At 35.4% G+C, this 13,742-nt stretch overlaps 1 pseudogene; it reads left to right on the forward strand.

The window, feature by feature from the left end:
• The first annotated feature begins 85 nt into the window (after positions 1–85).
• Positions 86–1,185, forward strand: LOC100022238 (actin, cytoplasmic 1-like; annotated as a pseudogene).
• The last annotated feature ends 12,557 nt before the right edge of the window (positions 1,186–13,742 follow it).

Here is a 13,742-nt window from a genome sequence, read left to right on the forward strand (position 1 = left end):
GAATGCACTTGCCTCCCACTGCCTCCAGATGCAGTACCACCTCCTCTCTCTTAAGGGTTTAAACTTTCCACTTCTAACATTCCCCATGGATGATGATATTGCTGTGCTCACTGTTGACAATGGCTTGGGAATGTGCAAAGCTGGTTTTGTAGGAGACAATGCCCCTCGGGCCATCTTCCCTTCCATTGCTGGGCACTCCAGACATCAGGGTGTGATGGTGGATAAGGACCAGAAAGACAGCTAAAGAGGAGATTAGGTCCAGATCAAGAAAGGTATTCTGACCCTGAAGTACCCCATTGAACATGATATTGTCACCAACTGGGAAGACATGGAGAAGATCTGGCATCATATTTTCTTTAATGAGCTTCATGTGGCTTCTGAAAAGCACCCAATACTGCTCACAGAAGCCACCCTGATCCCCAAAGCTGAGAGAAGAGATGACACATATCATGCTTGAGACCTTCAACACACCAGCTATGTGTTGCCATTCAGGCTGTGTTGTCCCTGTATGCCTCTGGTCATACCACTGGTATAGTGATGGACTCCAGTGATGGTGTCACCCACACTGTGCCCATCTATGAAGGTTATGTCCTTCCCCATGCTATCCTCCATCTAGATCTGAATGGCTGTGATCCTGACTGAGATGGGGTACAGTTTCACCACTACAGCTGAGAAGAAAATCATGGGTGACATCAAGGAGAAGCTGTGTCACATAGCCCCCAACTTTGAGCAGGAGATGGTCATTGCTGCATCCAGCTCTTCTCTGGAAAAGAGTGATGAGCGCCCTGTGGTCAGGTCATCCCCACTGGCAATGAGAGGTTCCAGTGCACAGAGATTCTCTTCCAGCCATATTTCTTAGACACAGAGTCCTGTGGAATCCATGAAACTACCTTCAACTCAATCATGAACTGTGATGTTGACATCCTTAAGTATTTGTATGCCAATACCATATCTTCTGGTGGTACCACTGTGTACCCAGGCATTGATGACAGAATCCAGAAGTAGATTACAGCCTTAGCCCCCAGCACAATGAAAATCAAGATCATTGCCCCACTTGAGTGCAAATACTCTATCTGGATCAGAGACTCCATCCTTGCCTCCCTATCCACCTTCCAACAGATGTGGATCAGTAAGCAGGAGTACCCCGAATCTGGATGTTCCATTGTCCACTGCAAATGCTTCTAAATGGACTGTTGGTGCTTTGTTTTTTAACTTGGTTGCTTTTTTCTTTTTTTGTCAAAGGGAGTGATTTGATAATTGCCCCCCCCAAGAGATGAGATTAGCATGTCTTCATTCATTCATTCATTCATTCATTCATTCATTCATTTATTTATTTATTCATCTATCTATCTATCTATCTATCTATCTATCTATCTATCTATCTATCTATCTATCTGTTGGAGCTTTACTCAGGATTTAAAAACTGGAATGGTGATGGTGATGTGCAGTCTAAAGTATGTTGGAGGCAAATATCCCCAAAGTTCTACAGTGCATCTTCAGGACTTTGATTGTACATTTTTTAAAGAATAAGTCATTCTAAATATTGTATAATGCATTGTTATTGAGAATTACTTGCTTCTATGAAGACTGTTCTGCTCTCTCCATGGGAGCAGAGTAACAACATAAATCCAGAACAGGGGGAGGGTTTGGGGTGGCAGTAATATTGCTTTATGTTTAAATTATGTAATCCTTAAAAATAAAACCAAAACATTTTTCATGTAATTATTGATAGTTATTATTTCTTAATCTGAAAAGTGCTTATTCATATTCTTTGACCATTTGTCAATTGTTGAATGACTTGGATTCATATAAATCTGACTTAGTTTTGTATATATTAGAGAAATGAGACCTTTATGAGAAAAATTTCTTACTGAAAATTTTCCCCAGTTTATTGTTTCTTTTCTGATCTCAATTTCATTGGTTTTATTTGTACAACCCCCTTTTAATTTTATATATATATATATATATATATATATATATATATTTTCTTCATTTTATATATATTGGAATGTTCTATCTAGGAGATAGACCTATTTGGTCATAAATTCTTCCCTTCTCCATAAATCAGACAGACAAATTATTCTATGTTGCTCTAATTAATTTATGGTATCATATTTTATGTCTAAATAATATACTTTATATTAATAAAGGGTATGAGATTTTGGTCTATATCTAGTTTTTGATGTACTGTTTTCTAGTTTTCCCAGCAGTTTTTTTTCACATAGTTAATTCTTATCTCAAAAGCTAAAATCTTTGGGTTTATCATATACTAGATTACCTAGGTCATTTATCCCTGTATATTTTTAAAATATGCTGTATCCTCCCAGTAGAAAGTAAGGACCTTGAATACAGGGGTTACTTTTTATTTTTCCTTTAAATCGCTATTGCAGATCCAATGGAATTATACATCATCTTGTAGGTGATTAATAAATTCTTATTGGATTGAATTTATAATTAAAACAAGTTTCTGCGTAAGAATTTTACACAAATGGTAGCTTAGCTGTTCTGACAAAGCCCTAAATCAGAGAACAAAAAAGGCATCAAGAAATTGGTTTTCTATTTCAGCCCTCTCATTTCTCAGATGAAGACACTCATTCCAAGAAGAATGAAGACTCTCACATAACAAAACTAGCTAAGATATAGGATATAATATTGCTGGCTTAAGGAAATAACCATACTTTTTTTTAAACATTATTTTATTTGGTTATTTACAAACATTATTCATTGGAAACAATGATCATTTTCTTTTCCTCCCCCTGACCCCCTCTCACCACCTCTCTCCCATAGTCGACGCATGATTCCACTATGTATCACATGTGTTCTTGATTCGAACCCATTTCCATGTTGTTGGTATTTGCACTAGAGTGTTCATTTAGAGTCTCTCCTCAGTCATTTCCGCTTAGCCCCTGTAGTCAAGCAATTGCTTTTCATCGGTGTTTTTACTCCCACAGTTTATCCTCTGCTTGTGGATAGTGAATAACCATACTTTTTAAGCAACTCATTAATGTAATGGATAGAGTACTAGGCTTGGAATCAAGAACTCATTTCAAATCTGACCTCAGATTCTTCCTAGCAGTGCAACCCTGGACAAGTCACTTAACCTCTGATTGCCTCAGTTTCCTGATTTGTAAAATGAGGTTAATAATACTATCCACATCACAGGGTTATTGTGAAGACTAACGTAAAGATTTGTGAATTCTAAATAGCTATATAAATGCTACCTATTATCATGCTCCTCCTCATCAAAATTATTATTTAAAAAAAACCTTTCCATTTGTTTTAGTATTGGTTCTAGGTCAGAAAGTTCATAAGGTCTAGGCAATCAATATTTAAGTGACTTTCCTTTTTTTTCCCTTTTTTTAAACATTATTTTATTTGGTCATTTCCAAACATTATTCATTGGAGACAAAGATCATTTTCTTTTCCTCCCCCCCCCCCCGCCTCTCCTATAGCCAACTCACGATTCCACTGGGTATCACATGTGTCCTTGATTCGAAGCCATTTTCACGTTGTTGGTAATTGCATTAGAGTGTTCATTTAGAACATCTCCTCAATCATATCCCCTCAACACCTGTATCAAGCAGTTACTTTTCCTCATTGTTTTTACTCCCACATTTTGTTCTCTGCTTGTAGATAGTGTTTTTTCTCCTAGATCCCTGCAGATTGTTCAGGGACATTGCATTGACACTAATGGAGAAGTCCATTACATTTTATTGTACCACAGTGTTTCAGTCTCTGTATACAATGTTTTCCTGGTTCTGCTCCTTTCACTCTGCATCACTTCCTGGAGGTCTTTCCAGATCACATGGAATTCCTCCACTTTATTATTCCTTTGAGCACAATAGTATTCCATCACCAACATATACCACAATTTGTTCAGCCATTCCCCAATTGAAGGGCATCCCCTCATTTTTCAATTTTTGGCCACCACAAAGAGCACAGCTATGAATATTTTTGTACATGTCTTTTTCCTTATTATCTCTTTGGGGTACAAACCCAGCAGTGCTATGGTTGGATCAAAGGGCAGACAATCTTTTATTGCCCTTTGGACATAGTTCCAAATTGCCCTCCAGAATGGTTGGATCAATTCACAATTCCACCAGCAATGAATTAATGTCCCTACTTTGCCACATCCCCTCCAGCATTCATTACTTTCCTTTGCTGTCATGTTAGCCAATCTGCTAGGTTTGAGGTGATATCTCAGAGTTGTTTTGATTTGCATCTCTCTGATTATAAGAGATTTAGAACACTTTTTCATGTGCTTATTAATAGTTTTGATTTCTTTATCTGAAAACTGCCTATTCATGTCCCTTGTCAATTTATCAATTGAAGAATGGATTGATTTTGTGTACAATTGATTTAGCTCTTTGTAAATTTGAGTAATTAAACCTTTTTCAGAGGTTTTTATGAAGATTGTTTCCCAATTTGTTGCTTCCCTTCTGGTTTTAGTTACATTGGTTTTGTTTGTACAAAAACGTTTTAATTTGATGTATTCAAAATTATTTATTTTATATTTTGTGACTCTAAGTCTCGCTTGGTATTAAAATCTTTCCCTTCCCAATGGTCTGACATGTATACTATTCTGTGTTTGCCTAATTTACTTATAGTTTCCTTCTTTATGTTCAAGTCATTCATCCATTCTGAATTTATCTTGGTGTAGCGTGTGAGGTATTGATCCAAGCCTAATCTCTCCCACACTGTCTTCCAATTTTCCCAGCAGTTTTTATCAAATAGTGGATTTTTTTCCCCAAAAGCTGGGGTCTTTGGGTTTGTCATAGACTGTCTTGCTGAGGTTATTTACACCAAGTATATTCCACTGATCCTCCTTTCTGCCTCTTAGTCAGTACCAAATTGTTTTGATAACCACTGCTTTATAGTATAGTTTGAGATCTGGGACTACAAGTCCTCCTTCCTCTGCATTTTTTTTTCATGATTTCACTGGATAGCTTTGATCCTTTATTCTTCCAAATGAACTTTGTTGTGTTGTTTTTCTAATTCAGTAAAGAAGTTTTTTGGTAGTTCAATGGGTATGGCACTAAATAAGAAAATTAATTTGGGTAGGATGGTCATTTTTATTATGTTAGCTCATGAGCAATCAATGTTTTTCCAATTGTTTAGATCTAGTTTTAGCTGTGTGGAGAGTGTTTTGTAGTTGAGTTCATATAGTTCCTGTGTTTGTCTCAGCAGATAGATTCCTAAATATTTTATATTATCTAGGGTGATTTTAAATGGTATTTCTCTTTCTAATTCTTACTGCTGAAATGGGTTATATATATATATATATATATATATATATAAATGCTGATGACTTATGCAGGTTCATTTTGTATCCTGTAAATTTGCTAAAGTTGTTGATTATTTCAAGTAACTTTTTGGTTGATTCTCTAGGATTCCTTAAGTAAACCATCATATCATCCGCAAAGAGTGACTGACATAACAACTCACTGAAATAGGAATGGATCAGGAGTTTCTCCTCCCACTTTAAAACTGGATGATATGAAACAGATAGTCCATAAGTGTCAAAGTGGAAACTGGAACCCAAATCTTTTAACACCAAGTTCAGTGTGAGTACTGATCTGGGTTGCAAAATGGGGGTCTTGTATTATTTTCTCAATTCTTCTTTGTCTGGTGTGTGTAAACACATATACACAATTTCTGAATGTGGCCAGGAAACTATGGTTTTATTTTATGAGGAATCATAGAACATTACTAACAAGATATCCAAGAGTGTGAGTATAATCTATGGTAGTATGATTCTGGTTGTCCTTCTATCAAGGCCAGATGCTTATACTTGGGATGAGACCTCAGCCCTGTCAAAATCTTTGCTTTTGTTTCTGTAAATCTGATCCTGCTGTCCTGGGCTAATACTACAAGGCATTTAACAGTGTTAATTAAAGATTCCAGCCAAGCAAGATGCTAAGAGTGGGGCTGCCAAAGGCATTCTCCTTTTTGAAAGAGCCAGATTGATTTAGGGGTCTTTAACCAAATGCTCTGTAAGTCCCATGGCCAACAGCTTGGTGCTAGCAAATAGCACATTGGAGGCTAGAGATCTAGAAGCAGAATTGGCTACTCACCAGATGGAAGAGCAAGGTGATCTCAGTGGGAATGGAGATGTAAACCCTCAGCTTGAAGCCTAGAAAGCCTCCCAGGCTATGTTTCTCTCTTTAAAAATATAGTGAGTTAACTATCAAATGGCCACAGGGAAGTAGCAAAGGAACTTTTTGTTGAGTGATTTTGAACTCATAGTTTGGGGAGAAGGCTTTTGGGTTAGGGTAGTCCCCAAGGAGTTCACTTTTTCTAATTTAATGTTCTGCATTTTTATACTAAAAGTCCAAGTTCATGAATATCCAGCAACAGAGAAAAATAAGCAAATTAGTTAGACTTTTGTTGAAACCAAGAAGAAATGGTACATATCACTTGGAGTCAGGAATACCTGAGTTTAAATACCTTCTAACACATATACTAGTGTGGCACTGGGATTTAACTTTTCCTATCCTCAGTTGCCTCATATGTAAAATGAGGAAAATAACACCACTTATCTCGTGATTGTGAGGAAGTAAGAAAACACATATCAAATTCCTTGCAAACATACTATATCAATTTTAATTATTATTAGATGTACTGGCTGCCTTCTTTCTCAACATGATCATTTGTTTCTAGTTCCATTTTCTCTTTATTCATTATTAGTTTTAGTTTAACCCAATAAACATTTATTAATCAACTACTATGTTTCAGGCATACTGCTAAGAGCTGGGGATACAATTAATAAAAAGAAAGACAATCTCTATTCTCAAGGTACTTACAATATAATGGGAACACACAAAAGGAAGAAGGAAAAGCAGGAAAGACTCTTTAATACTTCTTTAGAAAGAGGAAAGGAGTAACAGGATGTCCCTATGGAGATGAAAATAGGCATGTCAGCAGATGCAAAATGAGTTGGGTTCAGGTTCTACTCTCTATAAAGGAAGGCTTTGGGAGGAAGTTGATACTCTTCTTTGGAGATGGAGAAGAATCTGAGGAATGTAATATCAAATAAGGTTTGAATAAGCAGCAGGGTGATGAATTCAGAAGTGCTGAGCCTGTCTTAGGAGGGGCATCCTCCTTCCTTAGAATTTAAATCAGGCAGGTTAACATGTGCAAAATGAAACTGGAAAGGATCATAGGGCTTATTTAGTTCAATTCTAATTCAAATAAAAAAAATCCCACCTATTGTATTATCTACAATGAAGTAGTCATCCAGTTTTTCCTTGCAAAATTCATACAAAATTTCACTATACTTTTCATTATAATTTCACTATATTCTGAAGTGTCCCATTCCAGAATGAAGAGAAGAATATCACAATTAGATGACAAATCTGCTGGACTCCAGTGGAAAACTCTGCAATTGGAGTTAATTTGGGATCCTAAGTCTACAACCTGTATGTCCTTGGCCAAATCACTTAAGATCTTGAGGTCTCATTTTTTCCTCCTGAAAATTGAAGTTGGACTAAATGATCTCTAAGATTTCTTCCAGCCTAGATGTATGATCTGATGTTTAAAAAGTCCTGATCATATTAAAGAATGTTTCCTTATGATGAGCCCAAATGTGCCTTCCTATAATTTTTCATTAGGATCAGCCCTGTCCTTTGGGGCTAAAATAGAACAAGTTTAGTTCCTTTTCCATCTGATGATACTTTGAATTTTGGAAGACAGCTCTATTGTGCACAATAAATATTTCCTTCTCTATGTGAAATATCTCCAAGTCATTTAATTATCTCCCTTCATGGTACTAATTGTACTCCTCAGGATCTACTTTAGTTTTTCAGTCATTCCAAGCATTTAACAACTGGATCAGAATAAAATATCACAGATACCATCTAAATAGTAGAGAATTATGTAGAATTGTGGTTTTCCTTTCTCTGGATATTATATTTCTTTTTGTAGAATCTAAGATCCCATTCATTCTGGGTCGTCACTTCACGTTGCAAATTTACATTGAGTTTATGCTCTACTAGGAGGTCTAGGACTTACTTCAAATGATCTATGTCAGCAATCCAGGACCTATGCAGTTTAGTCTGTTGATAACAGGTGCAAGAATTACAAGTGAACTTACTAAGTTTTGTCTTTATGTTTGATCCAACATTTCTAGCTCCTATCTTCAGTGTCTTTTAATAAATAATACTTAACAAATAATAATTTTATGTAATTAAAATGAAAAACAAATTTAATAAATAATAAATAAACACTGGAAGATCCCTACATATAGTCAGGTTTACCATTAGGAGGTTCAGCAAGGATTGAGACACAGTCAACTTTTGAATATTTTGATGTTTATAATAAAAACATGGACACCTTAGGGCATAGACTCATTCCAGGCATTTCATTTTTCTTCTCTGGTCTTAATTTTTTTTAATTATAAAAAGAGTAAGCTAAAATAGATGATCCCCAAGGTCCCCTTTAACTATAGTATTTGAAATCCATGATTATATCTGATTTATTATCTAAAACCAGAACTTAAATATGGATTCATGAGCCTGTTAATGCCACAAGCAAATCAAGAATGCCATTGCTTGGACTTTTCAATGAATCATAAAATCCACCAATATGCATCTTGTGTATTGTTATTATATTGAAACTAAAGATGTTACATGTCAGCTAAAGCTGATATATTAGCCCCATTTTGTAGAGGTTTGGTAGGGGGTTACTCTTCATGACCCTCTTTGGGATTTTCTTGACCAGGATACTAGAGTGGTTTGCCATTTTCTTCTCCATTTTATCTTATAAATGAGGAAACTCAGGCAAATAGAATTAAGTGACTTGTCCAGAGTCACATAGCTGGTAAGTATCTGAGGTCAGATTTGAACTCAGGAGGATGATTTTTCTTGATTCCAGGCTCATTGCCATATCCACTGCATCATCTATCTGTTTATTTATTTATATCTAGATATTTATATAGGTAGTTATACATATACACGCATTTATACATACATTTATGGAAATCGCTCCATATATGTATATATACATATTTGTATATTTATCTATAAGTGAATAATGTATGTAGGTATATATAAATTATTCATATATATCATCTATATTATATATATTTATATATGATAAGATTTAGGGAAAGAAAAAGATTAAAGAAGCTGTAGATCTTGTATACTGGAAGACTGATATGATAACAGATAAATATGGGAAGGAAGGACTCAATATCTTAGTTTATTAATGTTTTCTGAAGCAAAGAGAATGCTCTTTGAACTGTGGAAGACAATCTCCCCAAATGTAATAAGAAAACAAGCATTTACTTAATATGTTCCAGGCACTGTACAAAGAAACGTGTATTCAAGAAATGCCAAAACCTCAACCCTGTCCTCAAGGAGCTCTCATTCTCATGGCAGAGATAGCCTGGAAACAACTGTGTACATATAATATATATTGTGCAAATGTAAGAAAATCTCACAGGGAAAGGAAAACTCATACATGAGGACATAACATAAAAAATCATTTATTAAAAACCCAATATGAGCTACTTTTATGCTTAGTGATGAAGATACAAAGTAAAAATGAAATGGTCTCTGCTCTCTAGAAGCTTACATTTTAGTTGAAGAGTCTATATTTATTATTTATTTATTAGATTATATAATGTTTATTAAACAACAGTAAATTTAGTTGGTCTTCATTAATTAAAATCATTAGGTCTCAAAGAATGCTAATTAAAATTTATTTTACATTTTTGGCAAAATGATCACCAATTAAACTTTAAAAAATTAAAATAAAGCAAATCCTGACCACATTATTTCTCAGAATCATTTATGAAAACTGTGGGAAATTGTACAAATGTAGCAATGTTGGAAACTCGCAAGTATATTGTTTTCAGATACTTGGCTAGCAAGCTTGACAAAGTTATATTCTTGATAAAGTTATAGATAATACTGTTAAAGGGGATTGTTTGTGAGCATTTAGACAGAGAATTAATGATTACTAAGTCAGAATGGCTTCACCAAATTATTCATGAGCCTACTTCTGCATAACTAATCTCAGTTTAAAAAAAAACAGGCTTGCTATCCTGAATATTTTGAGCATAATATACTTGAGTTTTAGCAGTCTCTCAGGCTCTCCTTTTGAACAAGAAGGGGAAATGTGGTTGAGATGACAGTACGGTGAGTTGTATCTGGAACTTATAAGTACCTGGACTGAACATGTAGCCATTAATGGATTTATATAAGCTTGAAAGGGGCAGCTAAGGAATATGGTGTATAGAATGCTGGGCTCGCAGTTAGGAAGACTCATCTTCCTGAGTTCGATTCCAGCTTCAAACACTTATAAGAGCTTTGTAACCCTGGGCAAGTCACTTCATTCTGTTTGTCTCAGTTTCCTCATCTGTTAAATGAATGGAAAAAAGAATATCAAACTCCTCCAGTATCTTTCCAAGAAAATCCCAACTGGGGTCTTGGAGAATCAGAAATTACTGAAAAAATCCAACAACTTAACAACAACCAAAACTTGGAAAGTAATTTTTAGTAGAACGCTCCTGGAATCCATAGATTCTCTTTGTTCTGGTAAAACTACATATGAAGTGTCATTTTTGGTTCAACTCATCACATTTTAGAAAGAACATTGATAAGTTGTTTGTGTCCCAAGGAAAACAGTGAGGGGAAGACTGAGTTTTTATACATCATTGGGACAAAAGGAGAGGTTAAGAAAATAAAGATGGTGATGAAACTGGAAGTCATATTTTGAGGATCAATTGAAAGAAATGATAGTGTTAAGACTTAAATATAAGATTCAGAGGATCATGGTAGCTCTCCAAGAATCTGAAATATTGTTCTATGGAAGAAGGAATAGATTGTTGTGCTCAGTTCTAGAGGTAAGACTGAAAGCAATGGGTGGAAATTAAAAAGAGACCAATTTCAGGATCCTAACCAAAAAAAAAAAAAGTAGCCATAATGGAGTTGTGGGTTCTCTTCCAAATGAAAGACTTTGTATAATGACTGGATGAAACTTAATTAGGACTTTGTAAAAGGGATTCCCAGTCATCTGGAGAAAGAAAAAAAAAATGAACTCTATGGTTGGTGATTCCAATTCTGGAACTCTGGCCTTATCTGGAATTTTGACTTCATTGCATTGTGTCTGTGGTTGTATAAGACTCTTTCCTTTTCTGGTATGGTAATATTGAATTAATGAAGTTCTAGGAATGAGAAATGCAAGCCACACTAGTCTCCAAGAGCCTTGGGGGCTGAGGCATGATTCTGTGACTACCAGCTAGAAGACAATGGAGTAGATGCTTTTGGCATCCATGTATACCAAATCGTTCTCTTGAACAGGTTTACTGTTGTCACAGAAACCAACTCTCAAAGGACGTGGCATTCTAGTAACCCTGCCATATATATAGACCTGAGCTGAGATTTTTTCATCTTCCAGGTCCTTAAATGTTTAACAGTAACACAGATTCATCCTGACATGGAAGCCTAATGTAGCCCTTAGACTTCATGATTTGGATATTTAGTGTCCTTTCTCTTTGCTTTGGGGGAAAAACACCTCCACAAATACATAAAGGATTAACATAAAAATTTAAAGGAAAAAAGTCTTAGTGTAGTATCTGTGGCAATCATGAAAATTATTTATTTGGGTTTTTTTAAGCATTATGAAATTTGCTTAAACATCACAGTCATTTCTCTTTATAGATCTTTATCTCATCAAGCCTTGAGCTTTCTTGGTAAAAAAGGCAACAAAACAATCAACACAATAACTGCATCTGAAGGTAATTGTAATATAGTATTTCACTTCTTAGAGGGAAGTGTACTTCATTACCTGTTTTTACCCTAGAATCAGTTTTAGCCATAGTTTCATCTCCACTTAGTTTTTTCCCCCTTCTTTTTTTTAAACCCTTACCTTCCATCTTAGAATTAATACATAATATTAGTTCCAAGGCAGAAGAGTGGTAAGGGCTAGGCAACAGAAGTTAAGTGACTTCTTCAAGATCACACAGTCAGGAAGCATCAGATTTGAATGTAGGATTTCTCAGTTCTAGCCCTGACTCTTTATTCACTTAGGCATCTCACTGTTCCCACTTAGAGTTCTTTTAATTTACACTAATAAATTTATTGTGTTTAGCATTCTGTTGGTCTTCTTATTTAACTCTGCCATAGTTCATACAGATTTCCCCACCATATTACTAGAAATTGCTTATATTGTTTGTTTTTTTACTTTTTTATGGTCTAGACCTGTTATTTCAATGTTTTGGGGAATTCTGGATATGATAAAATCCTTTTACTAAAGCAGATCACTGACTGTTTAATCAATCAACACTTATTAAGTGCCTAGCATGTGGCAGGCAGTGTGCTAAATGGTGGAGATGCAAAAAGAGGCAAAGGTCTCTGTCCTCAAGGAGCTTACAAGCTAATGGGAGAGACAACTTGCAAACAAATATATGCAAAGTAATCTTTTTACAGGATACATAGGACATAATTACCTAGAATTAAGAAGGATTAGTTTCTAGCATAAGATGGAATTTGAGTTGGGACTTAAAGTTGGGACATGCCAAGGAGGTCAGTATTCAGAAAAGAGTTTTGTTTGTTGAACAGAGAGAAGGTCAGTGTCACTGGGAGTATTTTCAGAGTAAGGTGAAAGAAGTCTTGAAAAGTAGGAGGAAACCAGTTATAAAGGGCTTTGAATGCCAAACAGAGCATTTCATACTTGATCTTGAAGACAATACAGGGTCAATGAAATTCATGAGTAGAGAGTGGGGGATATGATCAGACTTGTGCTTTAGAAAAATCACTTAATGGTCTGTTTTTCTATTTATAGCCACCTAACAGTACTGAGAGTTTATGATAATCCAGGGTCACTTGGTATCAGAGGAATGACCCAAGTCTTCTGCACAGATGGGCAGGATTTCTATCTACTACACCAAAACAACCTTTTTATTTTATGGAATAAGGACAAAGTTTTATGGACAATTATGCAACTAGTTCTAGGCAGAGCTTTAAAGCAACCCAGAATTCTTGGTTCCTAGTCCTGAGTTCTTTTCAGTATGCTATGAGGTCTTCTCCACATCGTACCAATTCCAGTTGTTATAGATGCTCATATAATAGAACTGTACCTTGATTTATTGTTTCAGATAGACATGATCTTGACAGTAATATCTAGAATTAGAAGAACACTTAAAAGCCATGCAGTCCAATTTCTATTATTTTTATCAAGAAAGAAACTGAATCAGGGAGATATTAAATGGTTTATTCAGGACGATACAGGTAGTAATTAGCTGAGGCAGGATTTGGATTTAGGTCTTCCTGATGATAAGCTCAGCAGTGGACCAACTCTCCTTCCCCAACTTGTCTCTTCTTCATTTTATAAAGGAATATAATGAGTACTAATGAGGAAGAATTGCTTGGTCACAGTCACATGGGAGAATGGCTTATTTAAGGTCATGTAGCTAATAACCCTCCTCACTCCCAGTAGAATAATCTTGAGAGCAAAGGCTATTTAAGCTTTGTATTAGCATGCCTGGTATCTTAACAAAGTGTGTTGCAATTAATAGATTCTTCAAAAATGTTGGTTGAAATGATCAGATTAATAAGTGGCAGCTCTGTGATTAACACAGGATTTTTGACTTTAAATCTGGTGTCTTATTCCCTATCCCTACATAAGAAGAAGATGAATTAAAGTAAAAGAACTCAATAATTTGCTTCTGTAGTGCTCCAAATCCAAAAATTCACATGATATTTCCAAATTGTACCGTTTCTTGCAGGATGTTCTCTGGC

Source organism: Monodelphis domestica, chromosome 6 (genome assembly GCF_027887165.1).
Source record: "Monodelphis domestica isolate mMonDom1 chromosome 6, mMonDom1.pri, whole genome shotgun sequence".
Taxonomy (NCBI): Eukaryota; Metazoa; Chordata; class Mammalia; order Didelphimorphia; family Didelphidae; genus Monodelphis; species Monodelphis domestica.